The following is a 7,016-nucleotide window of genomic DNA, read 5'->3' on the forward strand; positions in this document are numbered from 1 at the left end:
GGTGGGATAGGATGGAGGGAAATATAGACAGTCTTTCACAATATATCCACTATGGAAATGTTTTGCATAACTGCAAATGTACAACCTATTTTGAATTGCTTATCTTCCCAGTCAGGGTGGGTGATGAGGGAAGAAAGCAAAGTATCTGGAATGAAAAGTTTTAAAATCAAATATTTTAAAATATCATTACTATTTACATGCAACTGGGAAATAAAATATACAGGCACTGGGGTATGGAGGTCCATCTTGCCCTACCAGAAAGTTTGAGGGATGGTTGGGTAAGGTATTGGAGAGAGCAAATTGGGGGAGGGGGTATACAGTGAGATCACTCTTTTGGGGTGGTGGGTAAGGAAAAGGCGGGGAGAAAATTTGTAAATCAAAATCTTGTGGACATGAATGATTTAAACTAAAAATAAACAAAAATTTAATTTTGAAAAATGGAGATGTTTAGACTAGACAAGAGAAGAATAGGGAGGGGAAAAGGTAAGGTTGATGGCTATTTTTAAGTATCTAAAGGGTTATCATGTATGAGAGGTATTAGATTTGTTCTGTGTGGACCTAAGTTAGAAATAGTACTAATGGATAGAAGTTAAAAGGGGTAAATGTAAGCTTGGTATATGGGGAAAATTTCCTATAATGAGACAAATTTAAAAGTGAAATAGGGTGTCTTGGGAAACTCTACTTTTGTTTGGTTTTATTTTATATTTTTATGATATTCATTTTTTTCATTAATAAATTGTACTAGATAGCACCTGCAGTCTCTGTCAGTTCTAAAATTTTATGATCCTGTGAAATATGATTTCCGGGTCTCATTTATATCTTAGTCAATCATTAAAGTCTATTCTAACTTGAAGAACTGAGTACTTAAAGAAATTAATTCAGGCTATTCACTGGGAAGTCAAACACCGAAACTGAAGCTTAAATACTCTGGGCACATAATGAGAAGCCTCAGTGAACATGAAATTGAACAGACTCTTAAATACAGTGGAGGATAGAGGAGCCTAGTATGCTATGATCATGGGGTCAGGAAGAATCAGACATTACTGAACAACTGAAAAAACAAGTAAAAGGAGAACCATGACTGCAATCAACATACTCCTTACCTTTAGGCAATAAAAATTTTATTTCAACTTGTGAAGTACTAAGTAGAGAGTACATATATCTTTGAGCAGGATTGTAGGAAGGTATACGGAAGACCACAGTGACTCTTTCCTTTACATCCTTTTCTACATCTCATTGTCAAAATGTCTTACATATAAGTTAGGGCCAGGAACTCAAATGCAAAGTTTAGCCATTAAGTAAGTAAACCATCAGTGGAACAAAGTGATGGGCTTGGTCAGATAAAATAGCTTTGAGGAATGAAAACAATATAGTAATAGTTTCAGGAAAAGGAGGAAGTTACAAAAGGAGAAATATTAAATATAAAATCATAGGCTCTATGGTAGATCTAAACCAAGGGATCTCATCTAGTCACTCTCATTTTCTAAATGGAGCTCTGTTTTCTTTTTTTCTATATTGATAATTTCCATTCCCTTCAACTGATCTTCTTATGTCATGGTTTCTGATTTTCACACCATTGAGATCATACTTTGTGTTCCAGCTTGTCAATATCTGTATTGAAATGTAGTGCCCAAGAATAAATATAATGCTACAAGTGATGACTGACCAAAACAGAATACAGCAAGGTCTCCCTTACTTTGAATACAGAATATCCATTAAATATTCAAAATAATATATTACAAAAAATTGTTCACATATCACACTGGTCATTCTCATTAGGCATGAAGTTCATTAAAATCCACAGATTTTCTTTCATACATTTCATTAATATTACATATGGGCAACATAAACTTGTATGTTATTGAACCATTGTTTGACAATATTTAACCCTGAAAAATTCTAGACTCTGCATTTTTCTGGAATAGTGAAATCTTTCTTAATCTTTTTTTTGAGGGGGGAGTGGCTTTCTTTGGAAGGCAATTGGGGTTAAGTGACTTGCCCAAAGTCACACAGCTAGTAATTGTGTCAAGTATCTGAGGCTGGATTTGAACTCAGGTCCTCCTGACTCCAGGGCCAGTGCTCTATTTACTATGCCACCTAGCTGCCCCTAATCTTTCTTAATCTTATATGACTAGTATCATAACTATAAAAGTTAGGAAGGGGGCAAGAAATCTATTTTGCTGACATTTGGGTTATAAAGAAAAGATCAAAGAAGGAATAATCCCAACATTCTTTGAGGTTAAAATGTAAATAATGTAAAACAGAAAGAAAATCAAACCATTTAACACTTCATTTCTATCAGGGCAGAGGCCATTAGACATCATGGAGAGAACACTGGAATTGTAATTACAAAGAAATGAGTTAAAAGTTGCTTCTATCACTCACTGTACGAACAAGAAATTCATGAAATTATCATGTGTTTTGAGCATAACCTACAAATGCTCTTACTGTAATAGACAGATGCAATGTGCATTTGAGGAGGAAGTTCTAATACCTGAAATTCTTTCTGTAGAGCCAAAAATCATAGATGCTTTCTGTTCTCACATATTTTGTGACAAGGCAAGCAGTCTCTGGACTAGAAAGCACAGGGCAAAAGTAATCAACATGGGTTTGAAATAAGGTAACATTCAAATATTTAACTGCCATCAGAAACTTAAATTTAAAAAGTATAGAGGCAAAGTTGGTTAGGGAGTGCAATGGATAGAGTTCTGGGCCTAGCGACTAGAAGATCTGAATTTAAATTCAGCCCCAGCCATTAGCTATATGAAATCATATAAATTACTTAACCTCCATCTGCCTCAATTTACTTAATTACAAAATGTTGTAATAATAGCACCTACCTCCCAGGGTTGTTGTGAGGATCAAATGAGATAATATTTGTAGACCATTTAGCAAAGCCTGGAACATAGTAGGTACTTAATAAATGCTTGTTGTTTCCTTCCTTCCTTTCTTTTTGCCTTCAATCTTTCCCAACATCAGGGTCTTTTACAATGAATCTTGCCTTCTCTTTAAGGGGTCAAAATATTTAAGTTCAGCTTCAATATTTGACCTTCCTGTGAATAACAGCCTAAATTTAAGTATTGTAAGTATTTAAGTAATTTAAGTATTGACTGACTTGATCTCCTTGCTGTACAAAGGATTCTCAGAAATATTCTCCAGAATTACAACTTGAAAGCATTGATTCTGTTGTGCTGAGCTTTCCTTTCAGCTCTCACAGACATAAACGTACTATATGAACGTTTGTTGGCCAAATTATAGCTCTTGGGTTTATTTTAATAATTAAGATATTAATTATATCTTAGTATACTGAAAAAAGAGCAGCCAGGTTGCATTGTGGATAGAGTACCAGTTTTGGAGTCAGGAAGAAACTTCACCCTGAATTAAAATCTGGCCTCAAACATTACTCGCTGTTTGACCCCAGGCGAGTAACTTAACCCTGTTTGTCTCCATTTCCTCTGGAACTGGAGAAAGAAATGGTGAACCAGTTCAGTATCTTTGCCAAGAAAACACAAAAAAAGGGTCATGAACAGTTGGACAAAGGGGTGGGGGGTGTCTTTTAAGGAAACTCTATGTGGGTCAAGAAGCAACAGGAAGAACCCAACAAAGAATAACTGATTGATTTCATATTGGAAAAGGAGTACAAGGCTGTACATTGTCCCCTTATTCACTTAACACATATGCAGGGTACAATATGCAAAATGCCAGGTTGGATGAATCAGAATCAGAATTAAGGCTTCTGGGAGATATATCAACAGTCTTAAAGAAGTAAAGGATACCACTCTGATTGCAAAAACTGAAGAAGAATGAACAAACCTCTTGATGAGGGTGAAAGGAGAGCATAAAGGTCAGCTTGAAGCTTAACATAAAAAAAGCTTAAGATTGTGGCAACTGGTCTTATCACTTCCTGGAAAGTAGAGGAAGAAGAAATAGAAGAAATGGCAGATTTTATATTAATGGGCTCAAATATCACAGTAATTGGCAACCACAGCCATGGAATTAAAAGATATTTTATCCATGAAGGGAAAGCTATTGTAGAGATCGGGACAGTGTACTGAAAACAAAAAGAAGTGAAAAATAAATGAAAAACCCAAGAGCTATCACTTTGCCAACAAAGGTTCATATAGTCAGTCTATAGCTATGAGAGTTGCAAGGAAAGCTAAACACAACAGAATCAATGCTTTCAAGTTGTGGTTGTGGAGAAGATTTCTGAAAGTCTTTTAGACAGCAAGATCAAGTCGATCAATATTTAAAGGAATTAATTCAGGCTATTATTTATGGGAAGTTCAAATATTGAAGCTTAAGCTTAAATACACTGGCAACATAATGAGAAGGCAAGACTCATTGGAAGACACCCTGATGTTGGGAAAGATTGAAGGGAAAAGGAAAAGGGATTGGCAGAGGATGAGATGGATTGATAGTGTCATGGAAACAACAAATATGAACTTGGACAAACTTTGAGTGATAGTGCAAGACTGAGGGGACTGGTATGCTCTGGTCCCAGGTATTCATGACTGAATTAATGAACAATGATATACTGAAAGAACTAACAGAAGTATCTTTTTCCATTGTCAGTCACCTTGGAATGATAGTGATGAATGGTAGATGGGTTCTAAGATTAGAAGAGAATTTTAGTTCCAATTTTTAAAAATCAAATTGATGATATCCTTGTCTAATTAACAGATAATGTTAAACTAAGAATGACAGTACAGTATGTGAAAGAAGTAGGATCTAAAGAGAGGGATAGCCTTCTAGAACAATTGACCTGCTCTAATAATATGAAATTTAGTAGTATTTAGTAGAAAGGTATAGACTTAAGGTGAAAAAACCCCAACATTTTTCATAAATACAAAATGGGAAGGGGAAAAGGAGAAAAAGTCTAGTTGTGTTACATATATCCAAAAGGGACTTTTTGAACTGAAAGCTTAATTTGAATGATCTGTGAGGAAATCACACAGCTAATATAATCTTTGACTTTATTGAAAGATGTGGAGTGTCCCAATTGAAGAAAAGTCTAAAATTATGGATTCAAAGCCAAAAAAAGGTGTCTTAGTGATCATCTAATCCAAATACGTTGTTTTCCAGATGAAGTGAGTCCTAGAGAAGTGAAACTTTTGCCCAAGATCAAATCTACTAAAATAAGTAGGGCAGCAAACGTTTAAAGGCTAGTTCCCTGAATACAAATTGAATCATCTTTCCTGACCAGTGCCTTTCTATGGGCCCTTTACAAAATGAGGAAACTCATGAAATCCGAGGGTGACTAGAACATACCAATGTGTTTGGTTTAATTAATGCTATTCAATATTGATATTGTCGTAATTGGTTGAAAATATTTCATTGACAGGTGGATAAATTTTTTTTCCTTTCCTTCTTGGAAACTTGTTTTAGACAGGTTGGAAAATTTAATGTTTTGGTTGAACACCCCAAATATAAAACCTAAAATCTGATCCATCAGGTAGTGTACCATCTGGAGTTTTATAGAGTCAGTTGCCATATGATCACCCAAAGATCATTAATTAAGGGTGTCTGGGCTCAGTTAACCATTTTAGTTTATTGACATTATAATAACCTTAGCAGTGTACAAGGAACTGACAATCTAGCTGAAAAATTTGAACCTAAAAAATGAAGTATGCTTCAAAGGAAGCGTCTATTTTCTATATGCCTATTTTGTAGAAAGAACTTTGGCAATGTACACATAGAAGGAAGGGTAGTGATACAGTGAAATATCATTATTTTATCCACCACTTCCTGAGAGTGTGTTAAGTAGTCATAGAGACTTGTCTACAGTTATTCCAAGGAAATTACAGTGAAGACACATGCTCATATATCATACTAAGGGGAAAAATGGACTCAAATAGTAAAATATTTGGCTATAGAATTTGTTTAGCTAATAAATTAACTACTTAATTTGTCTTTAAGCAGGGGAAATTGTGCGCTCAGTTCTGTCTCCCTCTTTTTTTTTGCCTTTTTAGAGGGCAATTGGGATTAAGTAACTTGCCCAAGATTACACAGCTAGTTGTTGTTGTTGTTGTTGTATTTTTTTGAATGTGGGTGTTAAGTGTCTGGATGCGGAATTGGACTCGGGTCCTCCCAACTCTGAGGCCAGAGCTCTTACTCACTGAGCCACCTAGCTGCCCCTTTTTATGTAGTTTTTGTTTTTTTTATAAGCAATTGTGGTTAAGTGACTTGCTCAAGGTTACACGGCCAGGTGTTTCTGGGTTGGTGCTAAGTGTCTGAGCCCGGATTCGATCCCCAGGTCATCCCAACACTGGGGCCTGTACTCTTACTCGCTGTGCTACCTGGCCGCCAGTTCAGTCTCTTTTTAAGATTAAAATAGGAATGTTTCTTGTGCCACTACTAAGACTAAACTGGATATTATCACAAGAAAATAATAAGAACCTGGCCTAGGAATGGAATGGAAATAAGGGATCAGACTGGAGAAAAAATTTGCAAAGAATGGAGACAGTTCAAAGAGTGCTTTAATCTATAGGACTAAAAAAAAGAAATCTAAAAAGACTGTGTCATCATACAAGGGTGACTTTTAAAGTGTTAGTTAGTAATCCAAGAATTGGATTAAATTAATTGGTATTTACTCGACAGATCATTTGTCTTCCAATATTAATATGTTCAATGTGGATCTTATCTGGGAGTTTGTATTTAACTACATCTTACTTTGAGACATTCAAACCTTGCAAAACTCTATGTTATTATTTTATAGTTTAAAAAAAACAATTTAAGGCACAGATTGATTACAAGAGGATCTATATTCAATGGTACTCTTCTTGCTTCCACCACTAGAAAAATATTTCTAGCTATTATGTCTGTGTTGCTTCAGCATTTCTAAACTCTGCTCTGACAGCATTTTAATGATATCACTTTGTCATGGTTTAGACTAGATAGTTGTTTAAGGGTTCAAAAGGTTTCTTAAACTGTCTTATAAGTTCCCTCTGCCTTTTTTTACCACCAGGTTCACACATTTCCTTGTTATATTTACAAATTCAATCCCCCCCCCCTTTTTT

This window comes from Petaurus breviceps, unplaced genomic scaffold (genome assembly GCF_028583685.1).
Source record: "Petaurus breviceps papuanus isolate PSGF00001 unplaced genomic scaffold, PetGlider_PUasm1.0 90895, whole genome shotgun sequence".
NCBI classification, from domain to species: Eukaryota; Metazoa; Chordata; class Mammalia; order Diprotodontia; family Petauridae; genus Petaurus; species Petaurus breviceps.